This window comes from Aotus nancymaae, unplaced genomic scaffold (genome assembly GCF_030222135.1).
Source record: "Aotus nancymaae isolate 86718 unplaced genomic scaffold, 86718_ANA_hifiasm-v0.15.2.pri h1tg000043l, whole genome shotgun sequence".
NCBI classification, from domain to species: domain Eukaryota; kingdom Metazoa; phylum Chordata; class Mammalia; order Primates; family Aotidae; genus Aotus; species Aotus nancymaae.
Genome location: NW_026988457.1, coordinates 1,327,347 through 1,350,429, shown reverse-complemented (window position 1 = coordinate 1,350,429; position 23,083 = coordinate 1,327,347). Strand labels below are relative to the sequence as shown.

General features: G+C 39.2%; 1 protein-coding gene across 5 annotated transcripts in view; it reads right to left on the bottom strand.

Moving 5' to 3' along the window:
* The window catches only part of MTUS2 (microtubule associated scaffold protein 2), a 797,713-nt gene that overhangs the window by 267,506 nt on the left and 507,124 nt on the right, over positions 1-23,083 (bottom strand). The gene's annotated exons all lie outside the window — the stretch shown is intronic.

The window sequence follows — 23,083 nt, the reverse complement described above, 5'->3', positions numbered from 1 at the left end:
TCTCGTGCTATCCATAAAAAGCAGTTGATCAGTTGCAGGAGAAATAAGAACTAGAGTATATGAAAAGTGAAACTTGAAACCTTACAGAAAGTATATTGGGAAAAAACATAGGTAAGGAAGAATTTCTAAAGAAACAAAAAGGGTACAAATCATAATGAAAATGAATGGTAAATTTGATTAAAAATTTAGGAATTTCTAAAGAAACAAAAAGAGCACAAATCATAATAAAAATAATAAATTTGATGAAAAATAAAATTAAAAACTTCTATCTAAAAAAGACACAAGTAAATTTAAAATATATTTGTTATTCATAACAAATGATTAGTAACTAGAATATATAAAGAAGGTTAAAATAAGAAAAAGACAAAACCCAAATAGAAATGTGGGAATTGTATAAACCAGCAATTTGTAAAAGAAATCCCAATCACCAAAAATATATATTGAAAAGGTACTCAGACTAATAATCAGAAAATGAAAATTAAAACAATAAGATACCATCTACACTGCTCAGTTGGCACAAAAAAGTCTGGAAGTAACAACTATCACCAAGGATGGAGAATAAACTACTTATACAGTGCTAGAGAATGTGAATGGAAAAATCACTTTGAATGACATTTGGCCATTGCCTTAAAACATAAGGCAAGAACCACATACAAATCCTATGACCCAGTAATTCTATTCAGAGACTTCCTCAATCTGTGATTCTCCTCCGAGCCATACAACTCAAAACATGGTTTGAAGGATTCTTTTCTCAAATCTCCCAAGAATGGTTCATAGCTGTTCCAGATGCATAGGCAGGTGAGAAGCTAATTCCTAAAGAAAGTGGGTGACATGGGGCATTAGGGCTTAATTTTCTAGAGAACCCTGGAGGAGGAAGGCTGTGAGAGAACCATGTAGAGGGATATTCACACCTTTATTGATAGAAATAGTCTAAAGTAGAATAACTATGGAACCATCAATAGGATAATGGATATATACTTTGTAATATATACTTCACCAGAACACTACACAGGCTTTTCCTCATTTTATAATGCTTTGCTTTCTTGTGTTTTGTAGATACCACATTGTTTACAAGTTGAAGGTTTGTGGAAACCCTGTGGTGTAATCTACTTCTCAGTGCCATTTTTCCAACAACACGTGTTCATTCTGTGCTTCTGTGTCACATTTTGGAAATTTTCACGATCTTTCAAACCTTTTCATTATTATTATATCTGTTATGGTGATATGTGATCAGTGACATTTGAGATTACTATAGCAATTATTTTGAGGCAACACAAACCACACCCATATAAGACGGCAAATTTAATTGATAAACATTGTTATGTGTTCTGACTGCTCCATTGACAGGTTCTTCCCTGTCTTTCTCCCTCTCCTTGGGCTTCCCTATTCTCTGAGGCACAACAATATTGAAATTAAGCCAATTAACAATCTATGATGGGCTCTAAGTGTTCAATCTAAAGGAAGAGTCACATATCTCCTACTGGAACTTGAAAGCCAGAAATGATTCAGCTTAATGAGGAAGGCATATCAAAAGCCAAGATAAGCTGAAAGCTAGACCTTTTGCACCAAATAGCCAAGCTATGAGTGCAAAGGAAAAGTTCTTGAAGGCAATTAAAAGTGCCACTCCAGTGAACACATGAATGCTAAGAAAGGAAAATAGCTTTATTGCTGATATGACAAATGTGAGTGATCTGCATGAAAGATCAAACCAACCACAACATTCCCTTAAGCCAAAGCATAATCCAGAGCACGACCCCAGCTCTCTTCAATTTTATGAAGGCTGAGGGAGGTAAAGAAGTTTCAGAAGGAAAGTTCCAAGTTGGCAGAGATGGGTTCATGATGTTTAAGGAAAGACACCATCTCCACAACGTTAAAGTAAAAGGTGAAGCAGCAAGCACTGATGGAAAAGCTGCAGCAAGTTATCCAGATGATTAGCTAAGATAATTGATTAAGGTGGTTACACTAAACAATAGATTTTAAATGTAGATGAAATACAATCTTCCATTAGAAGAAGATGCCATCTAGGACCTTCCTAACTAGAGAGGAGAAGTCAATGCCTGGCTTCAAAGTTTCAAAGGACAGGCTAACTCTCTTCTTAAAAACAAATGCATTTAGTGACTTTAAGTTAAAGCCAATGCTCATTTACCTTTTTGAAAATTCTAGGGTCCTAAACAATTATGCTAAATCGTCTATGCCTGTGCTCTAGAAAGGGAAAAACAAAGCCCTGATGATAGCACATCTGTTTACAGCATGATTCACTCTATATTTTAAGTCCCCTGTTGAGACCTACTGCTTGGAAGAAAAGATTCCTCTCAAAATATTACTGCTCATTGACAATGCACTTGGTCACTCACTCAAGAACTCTGATGGAGATGAACAAGGACATTTATGTTGTTTTCATGTAGGCTAACACAATATCCATTCTGTAGCCCCTAAATCAAGCAAGTAATTGTGACTTTCAAGCCTTATTTAAGAAATACATTTTGTAGAGCTACAGCCACCATAGATAATGATTCCTTTAATGGATCTAGGCAAAGTAAATTGAAAATCTATTGGAAAGGATTTACCACTCTAGATGCCATTAAGAACATTTGTACTTCATGGGAAGAAGTCAAAATATCCACATTAACAGGAGTTTGAAAGAAACTGATTCCAACCCTCATAGAGGACTTTGAGGGGTTCGTGACTTCTGTGGAAGAAGTTACCACGTGTGGTAGAAATAGGAAAAGAACAAGAATTAGAAGATGCATCTGAAAATGTGACTGAATTTCTGCACTCTTATGATAAAACTTAAATAGATGAGGAGTTGCTTCCTTTGGATGAGCAAAGAAAGCAGTTTCATGAGATGGAATCTATTCCTGGTGAAGACACTGTAAACACAGAGGGGTTTTTTAGTTGTTTTTTTTTTTTTTCTTTGAGACAAGGTCTCACTCTGTTGCCCAGGCTGGAGTATGATGGCACAATCATAACACTGCAGCTTTGACCTCCTGGACTCAAGCAATACTCCTGCCTTGGCCTGAGTAGCTGGGACTACAGGCATGCATTGCCAAGTCCAGCTAATTTTTAAAATTTCTTTGTAGAGACCAGGTCTTTCTATGTTGCCCAGGCTGGTCTCCAACTCCTAATCTCAAGTACTCTTCCTGACTTAGCCTCCCAAAGTGCTGGGATTACAGGGATGAACCATGGCACCTGGCTCATGCACATTGTTGAAATGACAACAAAGAATTTGAAATCTTAAAAGTTGGTTGATACAGCAGCAGCAGTGGTTTAAGAAGATTGACTCCATTAAAAAAAAAGTTCTGTTGGTAAAATGCTATTAAACAGCATCATATGTTATAGAGAAATCTTTTGTGAAAAGAAGAGTCAGTCAACGTGGGAAACTTCATTGTTGTCTTAAATTTAGAAATTGCCACAGCCACTCCAGCCTTCAGCAACCACCATCAAAGCAAGAACCACCACTACAAAAAAATTATGACTGGCTGAAGGCTCGGGTGATCATTAGCATTTTTAGCAATAAAGTATTATTATTATTTTTTTTTTTTAGAAAGAAAGAAAAAAAGAATGAAGAAGAGGAAGAAAAAGGAAGAGAAAGAGAGAGAGCGAATGGGAGTATTGCTTTCTTGCCCAGGCTAGAATGCAATTTAGTAATGGGTATTCAAAAACACTTTTATACCAATAATTATACTTAATGATGTAGACAGGAAGGAATAAGGGAAGAAAATAACAAACAAGCAGCTAACCAATATTTCATTTAAACCTATGAAATGCTATGCAATTACTGAGGAGTGGTTTACTTCCAATTATGTAGTCACTTTTAGAATAGGTGTGAGGTGGTAATGTATGTTTTGTGTATTTGAAGTGGAGAGTTCTATAAATGTTTATTAAGTTTACTTGTTCCGGGTCTGAGTTCAAGTCCTGGATGTCCTTGTTAATTTTCTGTCTGGTTGATCTATAGAATCGTTAGCTCTTCTTGTTACATTGATCCTTTTGCCATTATGTAATGTCCTTCTTTGCCTCTTTTGATCTTTGTTGCTTTAAAGTCTACTTTATCAGAGATGAGAATTGCATCTCCTGCTTTTTGTTTATTTGTTTATTTTTACTCTCTGTTTGGATGGTAAATCTTCCTCCTTCTCTTTGTTTTGAGTCTTTGTGTATCGTTGCATGTGAGATGGGTCTGGATGCAGCATACCGATGGGTTTTGGCTTTTTATCCAATTAGAATATATATAAGTTTAATACTGCCATTTGATGCTAGCTGGCTGTTTTGCCCATTAGTTGGTGTACATTTTTCATTGTGTTGATGCTCTTTGCTTTTTGATATATTTTTGGAAAGGCTGATATTGGTTGTTCCTTTATATGTATAGTGCTTCTTTCAGAAGCTCTTGTAAAGCAGGTCTGGTGGTGGTGAAGTCTCTAAGTACTTGTTTGTTCGCAAAAGATTTAATTTTTCCTTCGCTCGTAAAGTTTAGTTTGGCTGGATAGGAAATTCTGGGTTGCAAGTTCTTTTCTTTAAGGATATTAAATATTAGTCCCCACTCTTTTCTGGCTTGTAGGGTTTCTGCTGAGAGATCTGCTGTAAGTCTGATAGGTTTCCCTTTATGGGTAACCTGACCTTTCTCTCTGGCTGCCCTTAGTATTTTCTCCTTCATTTCAACCCTAATAAATCTGGCAATTATGTGCCTTGGGGTTGGTCTTCTTGAAGAATATCTTTGTGGTGTTCTCTGTATTACCTGGAGTTGAATATTACCCTGCCTTGCCAGGTTGGGAAAGTTTTCCTGAATGATATCCTGAAGAGTATTTTCCAACTTGGATTCATTCTCTTCATCACATTCAGGTACACCTATCAAATGTAAATTAGCTCTTTTCACATAGTCCCATATTTCCTGGAGACTTTGCTCATTCCTTTTTATCCTTTTTTCCCCAATCTTGTCTTCTCATTTCATTTCACTGAACTGGTCCTCGACTTCTGATATCCTTTCTTCTGGTTGATCAATTCGACTGTTTAAACTTGTGCATACTTTGCGAAGTTCTCGTGTTGTTTTTCAGCTCCATGAATTCACTTATATTCCTCTCTAAATTGTCCATTCTCGTTAGCATTTCGTCAAACCTTTTTTCAAAGTTCTTAGTTTCTTTGCATTGGGTTAGAACAAGTTCTTTTAATTCACGGAAGTTTCTTATCACCCACATTTTGAAGCCTGCTTCTGTTATTGGAACACACTCGTTCTCCATTAAGCCTTGTTCCGTTACTGATGAGGAATTGCGATCCCCTGTAGAGGGAGAGGCATTCTGATTTTGAGTATTCTCTGCCTTTTTAGGCTGGTTTCTTCTCTTCATTATATATTTATCCCTCTGTCGTCTTTGTAATTACCGACTTTCTAACTAGGTCTCTGAGCAGACGTCCAACTTTTGATTCCCAGCGCCGAAATCTGAGCAATCCACTGCGCCAGCCAAAACAGCGGTGTTAAGATTGATGGTGTTTTTCTGCCCGGGAATCTCCGGACTCTGCACCTAGATCTGCTGCGCTAAGGCGCCAGCAAAACCGCCGCGCCGGCCACAAGAGTCGCCCTGGCGACCCGTGGGGCTCCTCCACTGGGAATCTCCTGGTCCGTGAGCAACAAACATTCGTCTGAAAGTGTGGCGTCCTCTCGTTCTCTGCACTTTCACTGGGAGCTACGTGCCCGAGCTGCTAGTGATCAGCCATCTTGGATCTCTCTCTCTAAAGTATTTTTAAATTAAGGTATGTATATTTTTTAGACATAATGCTATAGCATAATCAGTAGGCTACAGTATAGTATAACTGTAACTTTTATATGCACTGGGAAACAAAAATGTCCCATGACTCACATTATAGGAGTGGTTTGAAACAGAATCTGCAGTATCTCCAAGGTATGCCTACATAATAGTTACTAGAAAAAACTCAAGCTAAATAATGGATCAATATGAATATATTTCAAAAATAATGGATCATGAAGAAAGCAAGTTGCACATTACACATAATACCGTTGCTGTAAAAATTTAAAATACATAAAAAACAATACTAAAAGTATAAGTACAAATATGTACAGGAAAATTTTAAAACACAGGCACAAGACTGATAAGCAGCAAATTCAGAATGAAAGAGGACATTGGTGCTGAGTAGAGGTCCACAGGAAAATTCACCTAAAGGGTAATTAATGTTTATTTCCTTAAGAATCAAATTATGGAAGATATTATGTTAAAACTTCATGGTTCAAATATGGATGTTTGTATTATTTCTGTTTAAAATAGCTCATACTGATGCCACCTCACACCCATTAGGATGGGCACTATCAAAAATGCAAAAATTAAGTATTAGAAGGGGTGTGGGGAAATTGAAACTCTTGTGTACTGTTGATGGGAATTTGTAAAATTGGTGAGCTATAAAATTGTACAGCCACAAGGTGTTTCCAAGATGGCCAAATAGGAACAGTTCTGGTCTGCTGCCCCCAGTGAGACCAACACAGAAGGCAGGTGATTTCTGCATTTCCAACTGAAGTACCCAGTTCATCACATTGGGACTGGTTAGACAATGAGTGCAGCCCACAGAGGGCAGGCAGAAGCAGGGTGGGGTGTCATCTCACCTGAGAAGTGCAAGGGGCTGGGGAGCTCCCTCCCATAGCCAAGGAGTCATGAGGGACTGTGCTATCCAGCTCAGATACTACGCTTTTCCCACAGTTTTTAAAACCTACAGACCAGGAGATTCCCTCAGGTGCCTACACCACCAGGGCCCTGAGTTTCAAGCACAAAACTGGGCGGCCATTTGGGCTGACAGCAAGCTAGGGGCAGGAGTTTTTTTCATACCCTAGTGGTGCCTGGAATGCCAGTGAGACAGAACAATTCACTCCCCTGAAAAGGAGGCTGAAGCCATGGAGCCAAGTGATCTTGCTCAGCGGGTCCCACCTCCACAGAGCCCAGAAAGCTAAGATCCACTGGCTTGAAATTCTTGCTGCCAGCACAGCAGTCTGAGCTCGACCTGGGGCACTCGAGATTGGTAGGGGAAGGGGTATCCATCATTACCAAGGCTTGAGTAGGTGGTTTTCTCCTCATGGTGTAAACAAAGCCACTGGGAAGTTCAAACTGGGCAGAACCCACCTCAGCATGGCAAAGTAACTATGACTGCCTCTCTAGATTCCTCCTCACTGGGCCTGGCATCTCTGAAAGGCAGCAGCCCCAGTCAGGTGCTTATAGATAAAACTCCCATCTCCCTGGGGCAGGGCACCCAGGGGAAGGGGGTAGCTTTGGGTGCAACTTCAGCAGACTTAAACGTTCCTGCCTGCCAGCTCTGAAGAGAGTATCAGATCTCCCAGCACAGCGCTCGAGCTCTGCTAAGGGACAGACTGCCTCCTCAAGTGGGTCCTTAACTCACGTGCCTCCTGACTGGGAGACATCTCCCAACAGGGGTCAACGGACACCTCATCTAGGAGAGCTCTGGCATCTAGAGGGTGCCCCTCTGGGACAAAGCTTCCAGATGAAGGAAAAAGCAGCTATCTTTACTGTTCTGCAGCCTCTGCTGGTGATACCCAGGCAAACAAGGCCTGGAGTGGACTCCAGTGAACTTCAGCAGACCTGCAGAAGATGGGCCTGACTGTTAGAAGGAAAACTAACAAACAGAAAGCAATAGCATCAACATCAACAAAAAGGACGCCTATGCAAAAACTCCATCTAAAAGCCATCACCATCAAAGATCAAAGGTAGATAAATCCACAAAGATGAGGAAAAGCCAGTACAAAAATGCTGAAAATTTCAAAAACCAGAATGCCTCTTCTCCTCCAAAGGATCACGATTCCTCACCACCAATACAAAACTGGACAGAGAATGAAAATGATGAACTGACAGAAGTAGGCTTCAGAAGGTGGGTAATAACAATCTCCTCCAAGCTAAAAGAGCATGTTCTAACCCAATGCAAGGAAGCTAAGAACCTTGATAAAAGCTTACAGGAACTGCTAACTAGAATAACCAGTTTAGAGAAGAACATAAATGACCTGATGGAGCTGAAAAACACACAAGAGAACTTCATGAAGTATACACAAGTATCAATAGCCAAATTGATCAAGTGGAAGAAAGGCTATCAGACACTGAAGATCAACTTAATGAAATAAAGTGTGAAGACAAGATTAGAGGAAAAAGAATGAAAAGGAATGAACAAAGCCCTCCAAGAAATATGGGGCTATGTGAAAAGACCAAACCTACAACTGATGTCCCTGAAAGTGATGGGGAGAATGGAACCAAGATGGAAAATACACTTCAGGATACTATCCAGGAGAACTTCCCCAAACTAGCAACATAGGCCACAGTCAAATTCAGGAAATACAGAGAACACCACTAAGATACTCCTCAAGAAGAGCAACCTCAAGACACATAATCATCAGATTCACTAAGGTTGAAATGAAGGAAAAAATGTTCAGGGCAGCCAGAGAGAAAAGTCAGGTTACCCACAAAGGGAAGCCCAACAGACTAAGCCCAGCAGATCTCTCTGCAGAAATCCTACAAGCCAGAAGAGAGTGGGGCCAATATTCAACATTCTTGAAAAAAAAATAGTTTTTAACCCAGAATTTCATATCCAACCAAACTAAGCTTCATAAGCAAAGGAGAAATAAAATCCTTTACAGAGAAGCAAAGGCTGAGGGATGTTGTCACCACCAGGCCTGCCTTATAAGAGCTTCTGAACAAAGCACTAAATATGGAAAGGAACAACCAGTACCAGCCACTCCAAAAACATACCAAAATATAAAGACCAATGACACTATGAAGAAACTGCATCAATTAATGTGCAAAATAACCAGCTACCATCATGATGACAGGATCCAATTCTCACATAATAACCTTAAATGTAAACAGGCTAAATGTCCCAATTAAAAGACACAGACTGGCAAACTGCATAAGGTGTCAAGACCCATCAGTGTGCTATATTCAGGAGACCCATCTCACATGCAAAGACAAACATAGGCTCAAAATAAAGGGATGGAGGAATATTTACCAAGCAAATAGAAAGCAAGAAGCAGCAGGGGTTACAATCCTAGTCTCTGATAAAACAGACTTTAAACCAACTAAGATAAAAAAAGACAAAGAAGGGCATTACATAACAGTAAAGGGATCAACGCAACAAGAAGAACTAACTATCCTAAATATATATGCACTCGATACAGGAGTGCCCAGATTCATAAAGCAAGTTCTTAGACTTCACACAGTAATAGCGGGAGACTTTAACACTCCACTGTTAATACTAGACAGATCAATGAGACAGAAAATTAACAAGGCTATTAAGGACCAAACTCAGATCTGGACCAAGCAGACCTAACAGACATCTACAGAACCTTTCACCTCAAATCAGCAGAATATACAATCTTCTCAGCACCACATCACACTTATTCTAAAATCGACTACACAGTTGGAAGTAAAACACTCGTCAGCAAATTCAAAAGAACAGAAATCATAACAGTTTCTCAACCACAGTGCAATCAAATTAGAAGTTGGGACTGACACAGCAATCCCACTACTGGGTATATACCCAAAGAACTATAAATCGTTCTACTATAAAGATACACACACACGTATGTTCATTGCAGCCCTGTGTACAATAGCAAAGACCTGGAACCAACCCAAATGCCCACCAATGATAGACTGGACAAAGAAAATATGGTATCTATACACCATGGAATATTATGCAGCCATAAAAAACGATGAGTTCGTGTCCTTTGTAGGGACTTGGAAGAATCTGGAAACCATCATTCTCAGCAAACTAACACAAGAACAGAAAGCCAAACACCATATGTTCTCGCTCATAGTTGGGTGTTGAACTAGGAGAACACGTGGACTCAGGGAGAGGAGCATCACACACTGGGGGCAGTTGGGGGAGGGATAGTAGGGAAGAGACAGCGGGGTGTGGGGAGGGTGGGGAGGGATAACATGGGGAGAAATGCCAGATATAGTATGCACCTAAAGTAAAATAAATAAATCAAAAAAAAAAAAAAAAGAAACTCACTCAAAATGGCACAACTACATGGAAACTGAACAACCTGTTCCTGAATGACTACTGGGTAAATAACAAAATCAAGGCAGAAATAAATAAGTTGTTTGAAACCAATGAGAACAAAGACACAATGTACTAGAATCTCTAGGACACAGCTAAAGAGTGTTTAGAAGGAAATTTATAGCACTAAGTGCCCACACCATAAAGCAGGAAAGATCTAAAATCAACACCCTAACATCACAATTAAAAGAAGTAGAGAAGCAAGAGCAAACAAATTCAAAAGCTAACAGAAGACAAGAAATAACTAAGATCAGAGCAGAAATGAAGGAAACAGAGACAGGAAAAACCCTTTAAAAAAAGCAATGAGGCCAGGCACAGTGTTTCATGCTTGTAATCCCAGCATTTTGGGAGGCCAAGGTGGGCAGATCATAAGGTGGGGAGTTAAAGACCAGTCTGGCCAACACAGTGAAACCCTGTATCTACTAAAAATACAAAAATTATCTGGGCATGGCAGCTGGTGCCTGTAGTCCCAGCTACTTGGGAGGCTAAGGCAGGAGAATCACTTGAACCCGGGAGGCAGAGGTTGCAGTGAGCTGAGATAATGCCACTGAACTGGGTAACAGAGGTAGACTCCGTCTCAATCAATCAATCAATCAATCCAGGAGCTGGTTTTTTGAAAAGATTAACAAAATAGATAGACCACTAGCTAGACTAATAAAAAAGAAAAGAGTAAGAATTAAACAGACACAATGAAAATGATAAAGGGAATATCATCACTGACCCCATGGAAATACAAACTACCATCAGAAAATACTATAAACACCTCTATGCAAATATGCTAGAAAATCTAGAAGAAATGGATAAATTCCTGGACACACACACCCTCCTAAGACTAAACCAGGAAGAAGTCAATTCCCTGAATAGAGCAGTAGCAAGTTCTGAAATTGAGGCAGTAATTAATAGCCTACCAACCAATAAAGCCTAGGACCAGACAGATTCACAGCCAAATTCTACCAGAGCTACAGAGGAGCTGGTACCATTCCTTCTCAAACTATTCCAAACAACAGAAAAAGAAGGACTCCTCCTCAACTCATTTTATGAGGCAAGCATCATCCTGATACCAAAACCTGGAAGAGACACAACAAAATAAGAAAATTTCAGGCCAATATTCCAGATGAACATCGATGAGAAAAATCCTTAATAAAATACTGCCAAACTGAATCCAGCAGCACATCAAAAAGCTTATCCACCATGATCAAATCAGCTTCATCCCTGGGATACAAGGCTGGTCCAACATATGCAAATCAATAAATGTAATCCATCATATAAACAGAACCAATGACAAAAACCACATAATTATCTCAATAGATGCAGAAAAGTCCTTCGATAAAATTCAACATCACTTCATGCTAAAAACTCTCAATAAACTAGATATTGATGGATTGTATCTCAAAATAATAAGAGCTATTTATGACAAACCCACAGCCAATATCATACTAAATGCGCAAAAGTTGGAAGCATTCCCTTCAAAAACTGGCACAAGACAAGGATGCCTTCTCTCACCACTCCTATTCAACATAGTATTGGAAGTTCTGGCCAGGGCAATTAGGCAAGGGAAAGAAATTAGTTGTATTCAAATAGGAATAGGGGAGTCAAACTGTCTCTGTTTGCAGATGACATGATTGTATATTTAGAAAACCCCATCATATCAGCCCTAATTATCAGCCCTAATTATCAGCCCCAAATCTCCTTAAGCTGATAAGTAACTTCAACAAAGTCTCAGCATACAAAATCAATGTTCAAAAATCACAAACATTCCATTCAGGACATAGGCATGGGCAAAGACTTCATGATTAAAACACCAAAAGCATTTGCAACAAAAGCCAAAATTGACAAACTGATCTAATTAAACTAAAGAGCTTTTGTACAGCTAAAGAAACTAGTATCAGAGCAAAGAGGCAGCCTACAGAATGGGAGAAAATTTTTGCAATCTCTCCATCTGACAAAAGTCTAATATCCAGAATCTACAAGAAACTTAAACAAATTTACAAGAAGAAATCAAACAATGCCATCAAAAAGTATCTGAAACTTCTCAAAAGAAGACATTTATGCAGCCAACAAACATACGAAAAAAAGCTCATCATCACTGGTCATTAAAGAAATGCAAATCAAACCACAATGAGATACAATCTCATGCCAGCTAGAATGGCAATCATTAAAGTCAGGAAACAACAGATGCTGGAGAGGATGTGGAGAAATAGGAATGCTTTCACACTGTTGGTGGAAGTGTAAATTAGTTCAATCATTGTGGAAGACAGTGTGGTAATTCCTCAAGCATCTAGAACCAGAAATACCATTTGACCCAGCAAGTCCCTTACTGGGTGTATACCCAAAAGATTATAAATCATTCTACTATAAAGACATATGCACATGGATGTTTATTCAGCACTGTTTACAACAGCAAATTTTGGAACCAACCCAAATACCCATCAATGATAGACTGGATAAAGAAAATATGGCACATATACGCTATGGAATACTATGCAGCCATAAAAAGGACGAGTTCATGTCCTTTGCAGGGACATGGATAAAGCTGGAAACCATCATTCTCAGCAAATTAACATAGGAACAGAAAACAAAAACCACATATTCTCACTCATAAGTGGGAGTTGAATAACAAGAACACATGACACAGAGAGGGGAACACCACACACTGGGGCCTGTTAGGGGATGGGGGGGCCAGGGAAGGGATAGCGTTAGGACAAATACCTAATGCACACAGGTCTCAAAACCTAGATGATGGGTTGATGGGCCATGGCACATGTATACCCATGTAACAAACTTGCACATTCTATACTAAAAATTTTTTTAGTATACTTTAAGTATACTAAAAAATTGTACAGCCACTGTAGAAAATTGTATGTTGATTGCTCAAAAAATTAAAAACAGAACTATCATATAATCTAGTAATTCTACTTCTGGGTATATACCCCAAAGAACTATTAATACAAGCAGGCACTGGAGCAGACATTTGTAGATTCATGTTCATTGCAGCCTTATGTGAAATAGCCAAGAGGTGGAAGCAACTCAAGTGTCCACTGATGAATGCATAAGCAAAATGTGGTATACACATACATTTGAATATTATTCAATCTTAAAATGGACAGAAATTCTGGTGTATGTTGTAGTATGGATAAACCCTAGAGATATCATGCTAAATGAAATAAGCCAGACATACAAGAAGCAAATTCTGTATGTTCAACTCTATGAGTAGTCAAAATCATGAAGACAAAGTAGCATAGTGGTTGCCAGGGAGTGGAGAAGGGGACAGTGGAGTGCCAGTGTTTAATGGGTAAAAGGTTTCAGTTCTGCAAGATGAAAAGAGTTCTGGAGGTGGATGATAGTGATGGTTGTACAACATTATGAATACATTTAAAGCTACTGAACACTTAAAAATGGTTAAGATAGTAAATTTGATATTATGTGTATTTTACCACAGTAAAAAAAATTGAGGAAAAATGGTTCATATTTTTAAAAATCTGAGATTAAAGAAACTAATAAAATGTAAGTCTGCACATCTTTATAGACCTGTAGGATCTGCAGTAGTTTAGTCCTGCATCATCATGATTTGGTTTTTCTGACAGCCTCTGTGATTCTGGGCTTGCACCTCTCAAATCCATTCTCCCCACTGTTGCCAGAGTGATCTCTTTAAAACATAAACCTGCTTGCATCAGTCATCCTTCAAAGCCCCTGCTTCAGGCTCCACAGCAGGCACACAGGCTTTCTGTGATGAAGCCCAGAAATTCATGAGGCTGGATATAGCTTCATTTTCCAGTTTCCCCCATCATTTACTGCTCCCAAAAATACCAATTTCTTTTTGTTTCTTGCACACATCACACTGGTTTTGCTTCTGTGTTTCTGCTGAGATTGTTTCCCCTCATGAAACACTCTTCTAACAACAACCCTGGCCTCACCTTCACTAGGATGACTCCCTGACTGGCCCAGGCTGGGTGGGGTGCCCTTCCTTTGGCCCTCACAGGGCCTCTGCCTTTCCTTTCTTTTGATGTTTGACACTGTGCATCTTTCAACATGAGCCGGAAGGACTGTGATGTACTGGCTCTTGTAGCTCTTAAGACTCATTGTAATGCCTGGCCCACAGGCACTTCACAGAGCTGAACAGTGTGTTCTATATTTACTACTACTTTCCCACTTTCGAGTCCTCTTTAACTGGTTCAGCACTCCAATCTCACTGTATTAAGAAAACAAGAAGTACAGTCAGAAAATGAGAGGTCACTCTCCCACCAGCTCCTGCACTGTGTAGTGACCAAAAAGAGAACATCAGCGTATGCATTAACAGGATTTCTGCAGTTAAAGGCTAGAAGTGATCCCTTTTCAACATTCTGTTCATTGACCTAAAATGTAAATGTATGATATTGACTAAGTCTCCTCAGAGTTTAATTTGGATGAAAATACAAAATACATTGTTTGGAATCCTCCCTCTCAATCCCCCACTAACCCCCTAGGCATCCAACTGTCATTCTCTTATAAATTACCATCCCTGCTTTTCATCCATTCTGGACCTAAATTAACAAACTTAAACCATAAAGTGCTGTTCCCAGGTATAGCGCAGGCAACCTGACCATGGCTTAGAAGAGATAATGCACCAGTTTGGGTTTAAAAATAAACTACTGAAATTTCAAGTGGATTATGAGAAAAGTAGCCCAGATAGCATTTTTAACACAGAGATTTCTTGTTTTTTAGGCAAATCATTAGGTTTTTTTTTAACTTTAAACAATATTTTTTAATTGACACATAATAATGACATATTTGTGGGGGTAAATGTTGGTGTTTCAATACATATATAGCAATCACATTAGTGTAATTAGCATATATATAATCCCAAACATTTATCATTTCTTTGTGTTGGGAAATTTACTATCCTCCTTCTAGCTATTTGAAACTGTATATTATTGTTAATTATACTAATTGTTTAGTGCTATAGAACACTAGAACTTATTCCTCATCTCTAGCTGTAATTTTGTATCCTTTAATAAATCTCTCCATATACTTCTCTTTCCCCAACCCTCCTCAGCCTCTAGTACCTTCTGTTCTACTTTTTACTTCTATGAGATCAACTTATTTTAGCTTCCACATATGATTAAGAATATCTGGTGAACAAAGAAGTTTCATGCTTTGGACAGAGTCATGCACCTAGTATTCTGTATAATTAGTAACTCACACCTTTTCCAAAACATGTTCTCTCTAAATTCTAAGCAAAAATGTCTCAGAAAAACCTAACCAAAATATTTAAGCTAGATGAAGTTGAACAGCAGACGCACAAACTGAAATTACTTAATTTTAATGATTTACTACTCAATAATTTTTGCTCATGTACCATCAATGCTGTAATAAAATACTTCAGCACAAAGTAAATTTTGAGATTTATGACATCCTTACGGACTTCTATACTGTTCATCTCTTCCAAGGTTTATTTACCACTTGGGAAATAACTCACTGCATTGTAGTCACCACATCACTGACAAATATCCATTTACAGGTGCTGTACAAAGTCTGATTTTACACAGCAAATGGAGACTTTACTGTGGTAAAGAAGAAGGTACAGAAATTGATGATTGTGTAATTTCATAGTCATTACCAACTACTACATAATCTTAGCCATCCAGAATAGTGGGAGAGACACTTGGGGAGAATATGCTCTGAGTTATTTGTTTCTTCTCGGGTCTGATCATGAAAGCTGTCATGAGCCAGGGAACAGTGGGCTGACAGGTTGTTTCACACCCAAGATCTCCAGGGGTCAGCATCTGGCAGGAGGCCGGGGGGAATTCAGTGTGGGTTTGATACGGCCCCAGATGGTCTCTTGAACACAGTCCCCCATGTTCCCCAAACCATCTTTGCATTTTGGTGTCTCTCCTTCACAAACATGGCAAAAGAACTCCAAGAGCACAGAGCACACAGGCACACACCCAGCTGCCAGGACGTCAGCATCCCAGTTATGTGGAGCCAAGGGAGACAAGCTCTGAGGTCTGCTTTCATTATTACATGTCTAACTGCACAACTGATTGTCATCATTGTTTTTATAGCTGTAATACTCCTCCTGTATCAGTTTCCCCGTGAACCAATTATGTAAAAAAATGGTATCTTAGGAATTCTAGTGCCAGTGATGGGATGTTGAAGCCACCAAGAGACTGAGATTCTGACATTTTCCCATTTCCATTCCTTGCAATTGTCTAAAAAGACAAATTGTCTCAAAACTCAAACTGGATTTCTGAATCTCCAAGGACAGCATGACTGAAAAAGAATACAACTTGGGCAAGATGAAGTGATATGAGACTCTGGAGAATGGGACCTGAGAGGTATATCTGATAATGCCATGGCCAAAACCTCCTGGGCTTCCCCCATACAGCTGTGCGGCAGCTGCAAGGTAATGATGCTCTCTTCTCTGCACAGGGTTCCAGAAAAAGCTCTCTTAAAATGAGTATGCCTATGTTGGCAAGCCAAGTGTATGGCGTCTTCTCAGGGTAAATCACTTGCTTGGGTTGAAAGGAAAAAACACATAGTTGTCCAAGTTCACTACTATGGTAATGTACGTCACAGTGATTGTCCCAGGGCCAATTGGTGACCGAGGTTCACAATCTAGTAGACCTGGAAGCAGCCCTCTGTTGACAGAGGATCAGAATACCACCATCCTGCCTGGAAAGTACTGAAAGAGACTAAGTTATATAGATGCAATAGTCCAGCTTGAGAATTACAATGCAATAATTAAGAAAAATGCTGAGTAATTATTCTCTCTATGCAGTTCAGTCAGTGCACCACACCCAACACAGTGTTGCTCCCTGCGCTCACCTGTGCCTACCACCACAGGCCCCTGAGCTCCCCTGGGCATCACTGCCAAGGCCGCATGAGGCCAAACCAATCTGGAGGCAGGAAAGGTTTCCAACTATCTCCATTGCTCAGCTGTGAGATGGAGCTTCCTAGTTTAATTCAATGGGAAATAAATTATATTTTAAGTAAATAAAGTAAAACAAACAAAAAGAGGTGGCTAAGCACATGGGCCACCAGTTCCAGAGCCAGGCGACCTGGGTGTGCATCCCAGCTCCACCACTTGCCAGCCTTATAAATATGGGCAGATTGTAAGGCTGGCTGCCTCGCCGGGAGCTCGAATGCACATCTCCCCCCCTTTTTGTCTGAAAGCTCGGACATCCTCGGGTTGTTCCTTTTTCTCCTTCTCGCACAGCCTGGCTTTTCCTTAAAGAACCCAGTATGCAAGCAGGGTCTTGTGATTCTAGCCAATAAGCAGCCAAGTCTTTCTAGCCAATAGCAGCCGAGTTTTTCTAGCCAATAGCAGCCGAGTAATTCTAACCAATAGCAGCCAAGTCCTGTATGCAAACAAAGGCTTGTAACCTTACCCAATAGTAGTCCTGCTCTCCCACAACCAATCGAGCTCCTTCACTCCCTATAAAACCCCACGTCTGAGAGGAGTCCATGCGACTTCTCCGGCCCCTCCTGTCGGACCGCAGAACCTCACCCAGGAACCTGAATAAATTCCTTCATATTGGATCTTCTTGTGTTGGCCTCAGTTTCTTCCCTTTTAAACTCAGCAAGAACAAACCTTACACAGATGTCTTAAGCTTTCTTAACCTAAGTTTCCCATCTGAATCATAGGGTTAAAACAGTACTTAACTCAAGGATTGAGTTAATACATGAAAAGCTGTTAGTATTCCAAGTGCCATGTAAGTATTAGGTATTAGTTATGTTATTTTTATTGTTACTACAGTACATGCATATCTCGGTCTGCTTAGGCTGCCATAACAAAATACCACAGACTGGTGGTTTAAACAATAGACATTCCTTTCTCACAGTTCTGAAGGCTGGGAAGTCCAAGATCAAGGTGCTGGCAGATTCGGGTTCTGGTGAGGGCCCTCTTGCTGGAGACAGCCTAGCCACCTTCTCACTATGTCGTCATATGGCTGAAGGGAAGAGCGCTCTATTATCACTTCTTCTCCCAAGGACACTAATCCCATTGTGGGAGCTCTACCCTCATGACCTCCTAATTTAAACCTAATTATTTCCCAAAGGCCCTAACTCCAAATAATATCCTATGGGAGTTAGTGCTTCAATGTGTACATTTGGGGGTGGAAGGACACATATTCAGTCTATAACAGTGAGGAAAAACAAAACAGGTGGACCTTACAAAGGTTTATCATGGAAGAAACTTTCAGGCCATAAGAGTAACTTCTTAAAGCCCCCCTCAGCTGTGAGACTGGAGCTTCCTAGTTTAATTCAATGGGCAATAAATTATATTTTAAGTAAATAAAATAAAACAAACAAAAAATGGTGGAACAGTATAAAAGAGCAAGAGGTTAGTCAAGTACATGGGCAAGTTGCATAATTAGAAGTGAAAGTGTCTTTTTTACTGGTTAATTTCTTTTTTTTTTTTTTTAACTATCCCTTTGCCTGAGCTAGAGAACATTATTTTTATACTAGGCAGATATTACCAGTTTTAACAGCTTAACTAAAATAAAGATAGCTTTACAGCCCTAATACTGCGAGGATAACACAAAGAGCTGTTATGAGACTTTGACACATAGGAGCATATCACTCCGTGGCATAAGATAAATATTAAACATTATAACTGTCTCTTCCTTAGGAACAAAAAAGATGTCTACAACAAAAATTAATTTTGGTTTTCTAACCCCTGTAGATACTTCCCAAAAGTTCCTAAGTATGAATTCCTGAGCCTAATATTTGTAAAAGTCCTGAATATTCTCTTTCCTCTCCTCCTGTGTGCCACACCTTCTAGGTATGAGATCAACATATATTTTACAAAACAGATTAGCAGCCTGGGCTTCTGTGAGGGTCTCTGGTGATTCTAGGAACTCTGCCCCACCCCAATTCCTGAGCTCTGCCCTGCTGAGCACAGAGGTGCTTCCCCAGGGTCATGGCTGATCTACTTCTTATCCCAGCTGCTGGTGCTTCCCGTTCTCATTGTTTCTGACTTTCAGACTCTACATGTTGTTCATCTATCCCTAAGGTACTATGTAGGAGATCTGAAGAATTTAGGGATTGATCAAGGAAAAAATATATGACCATGAAATGGCAGCAACACACACAAAGCTGTACTAGATAAGGCTTTCTGACTGGTTTGCATGCAGGGGGAGTCCCTCACTGCATGTGACTGACCAGAGGCTACTGCAGAGGGGTGGCTGCTTAGAAGGGGAGGGGAGGTAGGCAAGAGAACTCATGGGAAAGAAGGGCCGGGAGAGGAAGCTTATATGTGTATGTTTCTATGTGGTGTCAGTGATACCAGCAAAGGAGGGAGTCACTGGTCAGAGATCCCTGAAGCACATCAGTGGCCTGAGGGTCTTTTAAGCCTGGGGTTTACCTTATGTATGATTATAGATGTCAGATAGAGTTTTGGGGGCATGCAAAGCAGGTAGGTTCAAAATGGCTAAAACTCTGCTTATTTGAACTATGTTTAAAATGATTTGGATGTGCAAACATTTGAGTATAGTGCTGGCAGGCTTTTAAGCTAATGGATTTCAGTCTGCTATGTAACAAATAAACAATTTAGGGATTGATATACAGAGACCATTTCTGGCTCATTCATATAACATGCCTACCAGGCCAAATAAGCTCCAAGATATGTATCTTCTCAAGTAATATAATTTAAATTTAAATCATTTCACCCATGGACCTGCTTGTAATTTCCTATTCTTTTGCCACGGAATCACTTCATTTCTTTAAACCTCAGTTTCCATGTCTGAAGAGCTGACCACCTCTTAGTGTTTATTCCATTCCTCCTTGTTGCCTCAACATTAATTCAGTCCTGCAGAAGCTACACTTGGATTATCAAGATGTTTGATAAAATTACAGATTCTGGTCCCTAACAGCCCTACCAGATCTGTATTCCTGGGAGGTAAAAATCAATAATATATAACTTTTGAAAATTCTAAAGATGATGAGCAGTCAGGCTAGCAGCCAAGGTCCTGGTGGCTTCCATGGGGAAATGTGGAAGTTATCTCTACCTTCAAGAACTTTCCATGTTGTTTCATTGTTGAAACAAAGCAAATGTACTTTGGGAACAGAGGGAGAGGTTTGGGTAAGGGAAACATAATGAATGAAGACATAGGACCAGAAATCAACACGGAATGTTCATGGGGCAGTGAGGAAGCTGTCTGGACCTCTGTACTGGGTGTGTGTTCTGAGGCAATGAGGACATCAGGTTGGATAAGCAGGCGTAGCTGAAGTCACCCTGCAGAGTCTCTGTTAATCAGAAAGAATTTTGAACTCATGTGGCAGGAAGTAAGGACAAATCCAGTGATAAGAGAATGACAAAAATAAAGTGTCATTCTGGAATGCAAAGTCTTTTGCCATGTTCCATACATGTATAGAAATGAAATAAAAGACAAACTATGGATCAGTACCTACAATAATAGCTTTACAAACATCTCATTTAATGCTCAAAACAGTTTTCTTTCTAGTAATTTGTCCATTTATCTAATTTCTTTGTATACAATTGATCAAAGTATTCCTTTATAATCCTTCTTATATATCTAAGGTCAGTAGTAATGCCCCTCTTTCATACCTGATTTTAGTCATTTGAGTCTTCTCTTTAACTTCCCTTGGTCTGTCAGTTAATAGTTTGTTAATTTTGTTGATCTTTGCTAAGAACTAATTTTTGGTTTTGTTTATTTTCTATAATGTTTTTCTATTCTCTATTTCATTTACTTTCTCTCTAATCTTGTTTCCTTCCTACAACTTGCTTTGAATTTTGTTTGCACTTTTTTTCTGATTTCTAAGTGTGAAAAGTTATTATTGATTTGAAATCTTTTTTTACATTTTAATATTTGCATTCACAGGTATATCTCTCTAAGTACTGCTTTAGCTGTATCACATAAGTTTTAGTATGTTGTGTTTTCATTTGTCTCAAAATATTTTCTAATTTTTCCCTTGTGATTTCTTCTTTGACCCAATGGTTATTTAGAAATGTGTTACATTTCTGTTCATATCCTTTGCCCACTTTTGAATGTGTTTTTTTTTCTTGTAAATCTGTTTTAGTTCTTTGTAGATTTTGGACATAAGTCCTTTGTCAGATGGGTAGATTGCAAAATTTTTTTCTCATTCTGTTGGTTGCCAGTTCACTCTAATGATTGTTTCTTTTGCTGTGTAGAAGCTTTTCAAAGGAAGACATATATGAGGCCAACAAACATATGAAAAAATGCTCATCATCACTGGTCATTAGAGAATGTAAATCAAAGCTACATTGAGATACCATCTCACGCCAGTTAGAATGCGATCATTAAAAAATCTGGAGAAAACAGATGCTGGAGACAATGTGTAGAAATAGGAACACTTTTATACTATTGGTGGGAGTGTAAATTAGTTTAACCATTGTGGAAGACAGTGTGGCAATTCCTCAAGGACCTAAAAATAGAAATTCCATTTGACCCAGCAATCCCATTACTGGGTATATATCTAAAGGATTATAAATCGTTCTACTATAAGGACACATGCACACGAATGTTCATTGCAGCACAGTTTACAATAGCAAAGACCTGGAACCAACCCAAATGCCCATCGACGATAGACTGGACAAGGAAAATGTGGCACATATACACCATGGAATACTATGCAGCCATAAAAAATGATGAGTTCGTGTCCTTTGTAGGGACATGGATGAACCTGGAAACCATCATTCTCAGCAAACTGACACAAGAACAGAAAATCAAACACCGTATGTTCTCACTCATAGGTGGGTGTTGAACAATGAGAACATATGGACACAGGGAGGGGATCATCACATACTGAGGTCTGTTGGCGGGGACTAGGGGAGGGACAGTTGGGGGGTAGGGAGTTGGGAGGGACAACATGGGGAGAAATGCCAGATATAGGTGATGGGGATGGAGGCAGAAAACCACATTGCCATGTATGTACCTATGCAACAATCCTGCATGTTCTTTACATGTAACCGAGAACCTAAAAATGCAATAAAAAAAAATATATAAATAAATTTAAAAAAAGAAATGTGTTAAATTTCTATATCTTTGTAAATTTCCCAAATTTATTTCACTTATTGATTCCTAATTTTATTCCACTGTCATTGACTAATATACTTTGCCAAATTTTAATCTTCTTAAATTAATTGAGGCTGGAAGATATAGGGTGCAGTAAGCTATTATCACACCACTGCACTTCAGACTGGGCAACTGAGCAAGACCTTGTTTCCAAGAGAAATTTTAAAAAATTTTTTGAATTTTAAATGCTTTATGATCTAACATTTTAGTCTGTCCTAAAGAATATTCCACATGCACTTGAGAATAATGTGTGTTCTGTTGCTGTTGAGTGTAATGTTCTGTAGATGTCTATTAAGTCTAGCTCATTTATAGTGTTATTAAAGTTTCCTACCTCATTCTTGGTCTTCATTCTAGGTACTTTATTATTGAAAGTGGAGTACTGAAGTCTTCAACTACTATTGTTGGATTATCTATTTCCTCCTTCAATTATGTCAACTTTTACTTCATGTATTTTTGGGCTCAGTTGTTAGGTGTATTAATGTTCATAATTGTTGTATATTCTTGAAAGAGTGACCTTATTTTATCCTTCTTTGTATCTAACAACAATTGTTGTTTTAAAGTCTATTTTATCTGACATTAATATGATCCCTTTAATTATTTTTTGGATACTGTTTGCATTTTTCCCGTGTTTTTTTGCATTGTTTTTCCCATTTTTTACTTTTACCTATTTGTGTCCAAATTGGATCTAAAGTGTCCTTTTTTTTTTTTTTTTTGAGATGGAGTCTCACTCTGCTGCCCAGGCTGGAGTGCAGTGGCACAATCTCAGCTCACTGCAACCTCCGCCTCTCAGGTTCAAGTGATTCTCCTGCCTCAACCTCCCAAGTAGGTGGGACTACAGGCGCCTGCCATCATACCTAGCTAATTTTTGTATTTTTAGAAGAGATGGGGTTTCACCATTTTGGCCAGGCTGGTCTCGAACTCCTGAACTTGTGATCTGCCTCTCTTGGCCTCCCAAAGTGCTGGGATTACAGTTGTGAGCCACCATGCCCAGCCTAATTATT